A 12,396-nucleotide genomic window follows, 5' to 3' on the forward strand; every position below is an offset into this window, starting at 1 on the left:
TGTTGAGGTGCAACCCGTCTGGCTTGTAGAGGTCTCACAACCCCCAAAACGGCTCCAATTCCTCAGGAATCTAAAGCCGTCCTTCTTGCATCATCTCTCCAGCCACGCTTTTATCTGCTCTATCTTCCTATTTCTATACTCACTAGCATGTGGTACCAGGAGTAATCCAGAGATTACTACCTTTGAGAACCTGCTTTTTAACACCTTTCCTAGCTCCCTAAACTCTGCCTGCAGGACCTCATCCATCTTTCTACCTATATCGTTGGTACCGATATGGACCACGACCACGATATGGTTCACCCTGCCCCCTCAGAATGCCCTGTAGCCGTTCAGTGACATACTTGACCCTGGAACCAGGGAGTTAACATACCATCCTGGCGTCACCTCTGCAGCCGCAGAAACGCCGGTCTGCTCCCCTAACTATTGAATCCCCTATCACCATTGCTCTCCCTCTCCTCTCCCCCACTCCCCGGCCCCTCTGTGCAGCTGAGCCTTCCATGGTGCTCTTGAACTGGCTCTGGCTGTACTCCCCAGCGGAACCTTCGCGACCACTCAGCACCGAATACTGGTTGGTGAGCAGGATGGGCTCAGAGGACTACCTTAATGCTCTCAGATCCCCCCAAAATATCAGTATCAGCCGTGACTCAACGGGTAGCACTCTCGCCTCTGAGTCAGACTGTTTGTGAGTTCACTTGTGAAGTTGCACGTCAGAGACTTCAGCACAAAGATCTAGGCTGGCACTCCAATGCAGTGCTGAGTGGGTGCTGCACTGTCGAAGGTGCCGTATAATAATTCTAAACGGTCTAAGAGTGTTAATAAACAAGCCTGATGACTTTGTTTCTTAATGCGAGGAGCATTCTTAATAAGGTGGATGAATTAGCTGCGCAAATAGATGTAAACAGATATGATATAATTGAGATTATGGAGACATGGCTCCAGGGTGACCAAGTCTGGGAATTCAACATCCAGGGGTATTCAATATTCAGGAAGGACAGGCAAAAAGGAAAAGGAGGTAGGGTTGCATTGCTGGTTAAAGAGGAGTTTAACACACTAGTAAGGAAGGATATTAGCTCTGATGATGTGGTATCTGTATGGGTAGAGCTGAGAAATAGCAAAGTTGCATAAAACGTTAGTGGGTATTGTATACAGACCCACAAACAGTAATGCTGAGGTTGAGGATGGCATTAAATGGGAAATTAGAGATGCGTGCAATAAGGGCACAGCAGTTATCATGGGTGACTTTAATCTACATATAGATTGGGCTAACCAAATTAGTAACAATACTGTGGAGGAGGAATTCCTAGAGTGTATACGGGATGGTTTCCTGGACCAATATGTCTAGGAACCAACTAGAGATCAGGCCATCTTAGACTGCGTATTATGTAATGAGAAAGGATTAATTAGCAATCATGTTGTGCGAGGCCCCTTGGGGCGGAGCGATCATAATATGATAGAATTCTTCATTAAGATGGAGAGTGAAGTATTTGACCCACAGACTAGGGTCCTGAATTTAAATAAAGGAAACTACGATGGTATGAGGTGCAGGATGGCTAAGATTGATTGGGGAACATTACTTAAAGGGCTGCTGGTGAATAGGCAATTGCAAACATTTAAAGATCGCATGGATGAACTATAGAATTTGTTCATCCCTGTTTGGCATCAAAATAAAACAATAAGGGTGACTCAACCGTGGCTAACAAGGGAAATTATGGATAGCATAACATAGAAACATAGAAACATAGAAGATAGGAGCAGGAGTAGGCCATTCGGCCCTTCGAGCCTGCTCCGCCATTCAATGAGATCATGGCTGTTCATCCAAATTCAGTACCCTGTCCCTGCCTTCTCCCCATATCCCTTGATCCCTTTAGCCTTAAGAAATATATCCAACTCTTTCTTGAAAATATTAAATGAACTGGCCTCCACTGCCCTCTGTGGCAGAGAATTCCACAGGCTCACCACTCTCTGGGTGAAGAAATTCCTCCTCATTTCAGTCCTAAATGGCTTACCCCTTATCCTTAGACTATGACCCCTGGTTCTGGACTCCATGGCCATCATAAACATCCTTCCTGCATCTAGTCTGTCCAGGCCTGACAGAATTTTTTAGGTTTCGATGAGGTCCCCTCTCAATCTTCTAAACTCCAGTGAGTATAAGCCCAATCGACACAATCTCTCCTCGTACATCATTGCTGCCATCCCAGGTATCAGCCTGGTGAATCTTCGCTGCACTCCTTCCATGGCAAGAACGTCCTTCCTCAGGTAAGGCGACCAAAACTGCACACAATACTCAAGGTGCGGTCTCACCAAGGCCCTGTACAACTGTAGCAAGACATCCTTGTTCCTGTACTCGAACCCTCTTGCTACGAAGGCCAACATACCATTTGCCTTCTTAACCGCCTGCTGCACCTGCATGCTTACCTTCAGCGACAGGTGCACAAGAACACCGAGGTCTCTTTGCAGTTTCCCTTCTCCCAATCTATTGCCATTCAAATAATAATCTGCCTTCCTGTTTTTGCCACCAAAGTGGATAACCTCACCGCCTAGAAATTCAGTTGCGTTTGCGCCCACTTTTTGGCTATAGAGTGGGTTTGTGCCATAACTTTTTAACGCCCGAAATTGAGTTCGTCCCTAACATCGGCGTTAGCCGTTAGCGCTGCGCCGGCACCGATGACGTCATCGGTGTGCACAGCGCCCCGGTTCCAATGATGAACCATCCCGATGGCCAAATTGAGTTGCGGCCGCCTCGCCCATCGCGGCCGCAAACAGCGTTTGCAAAACGGTGCGTTGCAGCTCCGAAAGACCAGTGCATAAAGGTGGAGCGCCGGCCGGCCGCTTTTCCGGCGGCCGCCTGCCCGCAGCTCCCTCCCCGGACTCCTGCACCACCCCCCTGCAGCATTGGTGTGTGACTCCCGCAAGCCCGGCACTTCTCCGTGGTGCCGGGCTCATTTGCCGGGGGATTCCATCGGCGATCTCACGGCTGCAGGCAGCTCCTCCTTAAGAGAAGGAGGAGGCCTGCAGTACCCCAGCCTGCCGCACCGCATCGGTTGCCGCAGCGGCAGCTGGGCACCGGAAACTGACAGTCTTCGCCCCAAACGAGGCGGCCAAACCCTGCAATAGCGCCTGCCGCCGTCTTGGGGTGGCGCAACTGAATTTCAGGCGGGCGCTAGGGGAATCCGGGCGTGCGCTAAATTTCGGGCGCTAAAGACCTGGCGCGGCGGAACTGAATTTTTAGCCCCACATTTATCCACATTATAGTGCATTTGCCATGTTTCTGCTCAATCACCCAACCTGTCCAAATCGTACTGGAGTTTCACGACATCCTCCTCACAGCTTACCCTCCCACCCAGCTTTGTGTCGTCTGCAAATTTGGAGATATTACATCCAATTCCCTCGTCCAGATCATTCATATATATTGTGAACAGCTGGGGTCCTAGGACCAATCCTTGCTACCTCACTAGTTACTGCCTGCCACTCGGAAAAACGACCCGTTTATTCCAACTCTTTGCGTTCTGTCCGCCAACCAGTTCTCCATCCAAGTCAATACCTTGCCCCCAATCCCATGTGCCTTAATTTTGCACGCTAATCTCTTATGTGGGACCTTATCGAAAGCCTTCTGAAAGTCCAAATACACCACATCCACTGGTTCTCCCTTATCTATTTTACCAGTTACATCCTCAAAAAGTTCCAGTAGATTAATCAAGCATGATTTACCTTTTGTAAATCCATGTTGACTTTGTCCGATCCTGTCAGTGTTTTCCAAGTGCTCTGCTATTACACCTTTTATAATTGATTCTAGCATTTTCCGCACTACTGATGTCAGGCTTACTGGTCTATAATTCTCCGCTTTTTCTCTACCACCTTTTTTGAATAGTGGGGTAACATTAGCTACCCTCCAATCTATGGGTACTGTTCCAGAGTCTATCGAGTTCTGGAAGATGACCAGCAATGCATCTACTATTTCTAGGGCCACTTCCTTAAGTACCCTGGGATGTAGATTATCAGGCCCTGGGGATTTATCGGCCTTCAGTCCCATCAATTTTCCTAACACCATTTCCCTACAAATACTGATTTCTTTCAGTTCCACCCTTTCATCAGACCCTATGTTCCCCGGCATCTCTGGGAGGTTATTTTTGTCCTCCTTTGTAAAGACAGAACCAAAGTATGAATTTAGTTGGCCTGCCATTTCTTTGTTTCCCATTATAAATTCCCCTCATTCTGACTGCAAGGGACCTACGCTTGACTTCACCAATCTTTTTCTCTTCACATATCTATAAAAGCTTTTACAGTCAGTTTTTATGCACCCTGCTAGCTTACTCTCATATCAAGATCCAAGGAGAGGGCATATACATTGGCCAGCAAAAGCAGCAAACCTGAGGATTGGGAGCAGTTTAGGATTCAGCAAATGAGGACAAAGGGCTTAATTAAGAGGGGGGAAATAGAGTATGAGAGTAAGCTTGCAGGAAACATAAAACCTGACTGTAAAAGCTTGTATAGATATGTGAAGAGAAAAAGATTGGTGAAGTCAAGTGTAGGTGCCTAGCCATTAGAATCAGGGGAATTTATAATGGGGAACAAAGAAATGGCTAACAAATTAAATACACACTTTGGTTCGGTATTCACAAAGGAGGACACAAATAACCTCCCAGAGATGTCGGGGAAAATAGGGTCCAATGAGAGGGAGGAACTGAATGAAATCAGTATATGTACGGAAATGGTGTTGGGGAAATTGATGGGATTGAAGGCCGATAAATCCCCAGGGCCTGATAATCTACATCCTAGTGTAGTTAAGGAAGTGACCCTAGAAATAGTAGATGTATTGCTGGTCATCTTCTAAAATTCTACAGACTCTGGAACAGTTCCCATGGATTGGAGGGTAGCTAAAGTAACCCCACTATTCAAAAAAGATGGTAGAGAGAAAACGGGGAATTAAAAACCGGTAAGCCTGACATCAGTAGTGGGGAAAATGTGAGAGTTCATTATAAAAGATGTAAAAGCAGAGCACTTGGAAAACAGTGACAGGATCGGACAAAGTCACCTTGGATTTAAAAGAAGGTAAATCATGCTTGACTAATGTACTGGATTTTTTTGAGGATCTAACTGGTATAATAGTTAAGGGAGAACCAGTGGGTGTGGTGTATTTGGACTTTCAGAAGGCTTTCGATAAGGTCCCACATAAGAGGTTAGCATGCAAAGCTAAAGCACATGGGATTGGGCGTAACGTATTGACTTGGATAGAGAACTGGTTGGCAGACAGGAAGCAAAGAGTTGGAACAAATGGTTCTTTTTCCGACTGGCAGGCAGTGGCTAGTGGGGAACCATAGGGATCGGTGCTAGGACCCCAGTTATTCACAATATATATTAATGATCTCGATGAGGCAACTAGATGTATTATCGCCATGTTTGCAGACGACAGAAAGCTGGGTGGGCGTGTGTGCTGTGAGGAGGATGCCGAGAAACTCCGGTATGATTTGGATAGTTTGGGTGATTGGGCAGAAGCATGGCAGATGCAGTAGAATGTGGATAAATGTGAGGTTGTCCACTTTGGTAGCAAAAGCCGGAAGGCAGATTATTTTCTGAACGGCAATAGATTGGGAAAGGCGGAAGTGTAACAAGACCTGGGTGTCCTTGTGCACCAGTCGCTGAAAGTAAGCATGCAGTTGCAGCAGGTAGTTAAGAAGGCAAATGGTATGTTGGCTTTCATAGCGAGAGGATTCGAGTACAGGAGCAAGGATGTGTTGCTGCAGTTGTAAAGGGCCTTGGTGAGTCCACACCTTGGGTATTGTGTGCAGTTTTGGTCGCCTTATCTGAGGAAGGATGTTCTTGCCATGGAGGGAGTGCAGCGAAGATTCACCAGACTGATACCTGGGATGGCAGGAATGGCGTATGAAGAGAGATTGGTTCGATTGGGCTTGTATTCACTAGAGTTTAGAAGAATGAGAGGGGATCTCATTCAAACATATAAAATTCTAACAGGGCTAGACACATTTGATGCAGGAAGGATGTACCCGATGACGGGGGAGTCCAGAACCAGGGTTCGCAGTCTAAGGATAAGGCGTAAGCCATTTAGGACAGAGATAACGAGGAATTTCTTCACCCAGAGAGTGGTGAACCTGTGGAATGCTCTACCACAGAAGGTCGTTGAGGCCAATTCATTAAATATATTCAAGAAGGAGTTAGATATAATTCTTAAGGCTAAAGGGATCAAGGGATATGGGGAGAAAGCAGGGACAGGGCACTGAATTTGGATGATCAGCCTTGATCTCATAAAATGGCGGAGCAGTCTCGAGGGGCCAACTGGCCTATTCCTGCTTCTATCTTCTATGTTTCTATGTTTCTATGTCCTTCAGAAGGGGCGTTGACCCAGGCCCGTACTGCCCCCTCATGTTACACGTAACAGATCCCACGACCTCTATTTCGAAGAAGAGGAGGCGAGCTCTCCCTGGAGGCAATATTTATCCCTGAATCAACATCACTAAACCAGATTATCTGGTCATTAGAACAGTGCTGTTTTTGGGATCTTGCTGCGCAGCAATTGGCTGCCGCATTTCCTGCATTACAACAGTAACTATACTTCACAATGTGGCTGTAAAGCGATTTAGGACGTCCTGAGGTTGTGAAAGTTGCTCTATAGATGCAAGTCTTATCTGATTCATTGAACTCAATGTTCTAACTTGCGAACGTGGGATGAAATCTCATTTTTCAGCCTTGCTACTCTACTCCCATAATCACTACACTCCTGTACCTGTGTGTATCGGAACGTCGTGTCACCTGTCACATACACTGTATACAGCAAGGCGCTGGAGACTGCAGCCCTAACTGCTCCGGGTGACTGTAGCTCACAGTTGGGATTTACTACTTTTAAGTGATCGAGTTCATTTGCACAGAGCAGTGACCCGGAGATTATTAATACAAAAACAAAATACTGCAGATGCAGGAAATCTGGAATAAAAACAGAAAATGCTGGAGATACTCAGCAGGTCAGGCAGCATCTTTGAAGAGAGAAACAGGTCGATGACCTTTCGTCAGAACTGGAAAAAAGCAGGAAATGACACAGATATTTAAGCAAGTGTAGGGGCTGGGTAAGGGGGGAGGGGATGAAAGAACAAAAGGGAAGGTCTGTGATAGGATGGAAGGCGGAAGAGGTTAAGAGATATTAAGAGATATTCAAGGCAAAAGAAGATGCTAATGGGACAGGTTAAGAAACAAAGGATGGCTCTAGATGAAGTGTAAATTGCACTCGCAGAATGAAAAACAGCTGCCATGTGGGAGAGAAGAAAAAACAGAGAGACAAAAAGTGTGGATAAAGAAAATATATATATGATAGGGGCCGAGGTTATGATCTGAAATTGTTGAACTCTATGTTGAGTCCAGAAGGCAGTAAAGTGCCTAATCGAAAGATGAGGTGCTGTTCCTCGAGCTTACGCTGAGCTTCAGTGGAATAATGCAAGAGGCTGAGGACAGTGAGGTCTGAGTGGGATTGGAGCACAGAATTAAATTGACAGATGAGCGGAAGCTCGGGGTCCCCCTTACAGACTAAACTGAGGTGTTTCACAAAGCGGTCACCCAATCTGCGTTTGGTCTCCCCAATGTAGAGGAGACCGCATCGTGAGCAGCGAATACAGTATACTAATTAGCAAGAAGTACAAGTAAATCACTGTTTCACCTGCAAGGGGTGTTTGAGGCCCTGGACAGTGGGAAGGGGGGAGGTATACGGGCATGTGTTGCATCTCCTGCACTTGCACGGGAAGGTGGCGGACGAAGGGGAAGGCGTGTTGGGGGTGATAGAGAAGAGGACCAGGGTGTCGCGGAGATATCACACTGGACGTGGCAGAAATGGCGGAGGATGATCCATTGAATGTGGAGGCTGGTGGGGTGAAATTCTATTGTGGTTATGGGTGGGAGGGGCAGGGGTGAGGCAGGATTGCGGGAGACAGAACGGACATGGTCAAGAGCCGTGTCAACCACAGTAGTAGGGAATCGTCGGTTGAGTAAGAAGGAAGACATGTCAGAAGCACTGGTATGGAAGGTGGCATCGTCAGAGACGGAACAACTTCTGCTTTGACTCCCCTCACTTCCTCCAAAACGAAGGTGTTGCTATAGGAACCCGCATGGGTCCTAGCTATGCCTGCCTTTTCGTGGGATAGGTGGAACACTCTTTGTTCCAGTCCTACTCGGGTCCCCTCCCTCACCTATTTTTCTGGTACATTGATGACTGTATTGGTGCCGTTTCCTTTTCTCGGCCTGAACTAGATAATTTCATTCACTATGCTTCCAATTTCCACCCTTCCCTCACCTTCATGTGGTCCATCTCCGACTCTTCCCTTACCTTCATCGACTTCTCCATCTCCATCTCTGGGGATAGGTTATTGACAATCATTCACTACAAGCCCACTGACTCCCACACCTACCTGGACTACACTTCCTCTCACCCCGCTTCCTGTAAGGACTCTATTCCATTCTCCCAGTTTTTCCATCTCCGCCGCATCTGCTCTGACGATGCCACCTTCCATACCAGTGCTTCTGACATGTCTTCCTTTTTCCTCAACTGAGGATTCCCCTTTACCGTGGTTCACACGGCCCTTGACCGTCTCCGTTCTGTCTGTTGCACTTCTGCCCTCACCCCTGCCCCTCCCACCTGGAACCGCGATAGAGATCTCCTTTTCTTCACCTTTCACCCCACCAGCTTCCACATACAACGAATCATCCTCGGCCATTTCTGCCACATCCAACGTGATCCCACCACCAAACACATCGTCCCCTCACCTCCCCTTTTACCAGTCCAAATCACCGCTTCATCCGCAACATCCTGGTCCACTCCTCTATCACCCCCAGCACCCCTTCCCCTTCACCCGGCACCTTCCCGTGCAAGCACAGAATATGCGACACATGCCGTTATACCTCCCCCCTTCCCATTGTCCAGGGCCGCAAACACCTCTTCCAGGTAGAACAGCGATTTACTTGTACTTCTTGCAATTTAGTATACTGTATTCTCTGTTCACGATGCGGTCTCCTCTACATTGGGGAGACCAAACGCAGATTGGGTGACTGCTTTGCGGAACACCTCCATTCATTCCGTAAGGGGGACCCCGAGCTTCCGGTCGCCTGTCACTTTAATTCTCTGCCCCACTTCCATTCAGATATCACCGTCCTTGGCCTGTTGCATTGTTCCACCGAAGCTCAGCATAAGCTGGAGGAACAGCACCTCATCTTTCGATTAGGCACTTTACCGCCTTCTGGGCTCAACATAGAGTTCAACAATTTCAGATCATAACCTCGGCCCCTATCATATATATAGATTTTATCCACACTTCGTGTCTGTGTCTTTTTTTCTGCTCTCCCACATGGCAGCTGTATTTGATCTTGCTAGCGCCATTTACACTTCATTTAGAGCCATCCTTTCTTTGTTAACCTGTCCCATTACCATCTCCTTTTGCCTTGAATATCTCTGAATGTCTCTTAACGTCTCCTGCCTTCCATCCTATCACAGACCTTCCCTTTTGTTCTTTCAACCCCTCCCCGCTTTCCCAGCACACATGCTTAAATATCTGTTCCATTTTCTGCTTTTTTCCAGTTCTGACGAAAGGTCATCGACCTGAAACGTTAACTCTGTTTCGCTCTTCACAGATGCTGCCTTACCTGCTGAGTAGCTCCTGCATTTTCTGTGTTTATCCATGAAATCATTCACTGTTCATGAATCTCCGGCTGTGTGTGTTGGGAATAAACAACAAGTTTAAAGAAGAATCCCGCAGTTTTCATACCCTCTCCTAGCCTGTTCAGAAAGCCCCTCCCTCATTGGTCTGGCGTAAAAGAAGGACGAAGATGCAATGACGTAAAGAACATGCGCGGTTTCATTGAGAGGCATCACCTGCCCAAGTAACAAAGATCAAACACACGATGTGGTGCAGTGAAAACTCAAACACGGCGCTGGCGCGCCATCTAATGGCCAGCGGTGGTTACTGAAAGCCAGTCTGTGAAACAATAATTCTCAATTTATTAGCGAACATTGTTGCATGATTTTGCCAGATTATTATTACTGTTGTTATTAGTTTTTGTTTTTAATATTGTTATTATTACTGTTGTTATTATTACTATAGCTGCTGCCATTTTATTACTTTGTTTGATGTACAGTTGCGATTTTATATTTATTCTGAGATGTCCTTACTTGTATCAGTTATTTTTTATGCCCAAGTGGTTAATGTAATTTGCAACACTGAATTGGTAGTTACATAGAAACAGAGAACATAAGAGCAGGAATAGGCCATTCTGCCCCTCGAGCCCGCTCCGCCATGTACTGAGCTCATGGCTGGTCATCCAAACTCAGTACCCTGTCCCTGCTTTCTCCCCATATCCCTTGATCCCTTTAGCCTCAAGAAATATATCCAACTCTTTCTTGAATATATTTAATGAATTGGCCTCAATTGCCCTGTGTGGCAGAGAATTCCAGAGGTTCACCACTCTCTGGACGAAGAAATTCCTCCTCATCTCAGTCCTAAATGGCTTACTCCTTATCCTTAGACTGTGACTCCTGGTTATGGACTCCCCCGCCATCGGGAACATCCTTCCTGCATCTAGTCTGTCTAGTCCTGTTAGAATTTTATATGTTTCAATGAGATCCCCTCTCATTCTTCTAAACTCCAGCGATTATAAGCCTAATCGACCCAATCTCTCCTCAACCCAATGTACCGTGTTTCACATTGGTACCAACGACATAGGTAGAAAGAGGGATTAGGTCCTGCAACAACAATTCAGGGAGCTAGGTAGCATATTAAAAAGCAGGACCTCAAATGTTGTAATCTCTGGATTACTCCCGGTGCCACGTGCTAGTGAGTATAGGAATAGAAGGGTAGAGCAGATGAATGCGTGAATAAAATGTTGGTGCAGGAGGGAGGACTTTAGTTTCCTGGATCATTTGGTCAGTTCTGGGGAAGGTGGGATCTGTACAAATCGGGCGGGTTGCACCTGAACCGGAACGGGACCAACATCCTTGTGGGGAGGTTTGCTAGTGCCTTTTGGGGGTGGGGTGGGGCGGGGGGGGGGTGGGTGGTGGTTAAACTAACTTGGCAGCGGGATGGGATATGGAATGGAACTATAGTATGGGTGATGCACAGCCAAATATTGAGGGAAAAACAAGTCAGTCTAGAAGGCAGAGCAAATATCTAACGGCACAAGGGTGTATGGCGAGGCTGGATGGCATTTTTTAATGCAAGGAGTCTTAGGAGTAAGGCAGATGAGTTGAAGATGTTGATGAACACGTGGGAGTAAGACGTTGTTGCTATTGCAGAGACATGGTTGAGGGAGGGGCAGGACTGGCAACTCAATATTCCGGGATATAGGATCTTCAGGCGAGAGAGAGGGGGGAATGTAAAAGAGGAGGAGGTGTCGCAATATTAGTCAAGGAGTCAATTACTTCAGTAAGGAGGGATGATAGCTTAACAGACTCCTCTAATGAGGCCATATGGGTAGAACTTAAAAACAGAAAGGGTACAAGAACTTTGCTGGGAGTGTACTATAGGCCCCCAAACAGTCAGGGGGAGATAGAGGAACAGATATGTAGGCAAATCTCAGAGAAGTGTAGTAATAATAGAGTAATAATAGTAGGGGATTTCAACTTCCCAAATATTAACTGGGATCGTGACATTGTGAAAGGCTTAGAGGGTGTGGAACTCTTAAAGTGCATCCAGGAGAGCTTTATGAGCCAGCATGTAGAAAGTCCTACAAGGGAGGGGCGGTACTGGGCATAATTCTTGGGAATGTAGCAGGGCAAGTGGTAGAAATGTCAGTAGGAGAGAATTTTGGTGACAGTGACCATAATTCGGTGAGATTTAAGGTAGTCATGGAAAAGGACAAAGATGGACCGGAAATAATGGTTCTAAATTGGGGGAAGGCCGATTTTAATATGATAAGGCAGGATCTGGCCAAAGCGGACTGGGATCAGCTACTTGTAGGAGAATCCACATCAGAGCAGTGGGAGTCATTCAGAAAGGGAATGGAGAGAATACAACGCCTACATATTCCTGTAAAAATCAAGGGTGGGACAAACAAGTCCAGGGAACCCTGGATGTCAAGAGATATACAAGAATGGATTAGGAAAAAAGGGAAGCCTTTGGCAGATACAAAGGACTAAAAACAGTGGAGGCCCTAGAGGAGTATAAAATCTGCAAGGGGGTACTTAAAAATAAAAAATTAGGAGAGTAAAGAGGGGGCAGAAAAAAACACTGGCGTGCAAAATAAAGGAAAATCCAAGATGTTTTATAAGTATAGTAAGGGCATGAGGATAACCAGGGAATGAGTAGGCCCATTAGGGACCAAAATGGCAATCTTTTGTCGAGCCTGAAGATATAGGTGAGGATTTAAATAAATATTTTGCATCTGTGTTCACTAGGCAGAAGGACGATGTTG

The sequence above is a fragment of the Somniosus microcephalus genome, chromosome 4, assembly GCF_052327205.1.
Source record: "Somniosus microcephalus isolate GS21.2 chromosome 4, FLI_Smic_1.0, whole genome shotgun sequence".
In the NCBI taxonomy this organism is placed as follows: domain Eukaryota; kingdom Metazoa; phylum Chordata; class Chondrichthyes; order Squaliformes; family Somniosidae; genus Somniosus; species Somniosus microcephalus.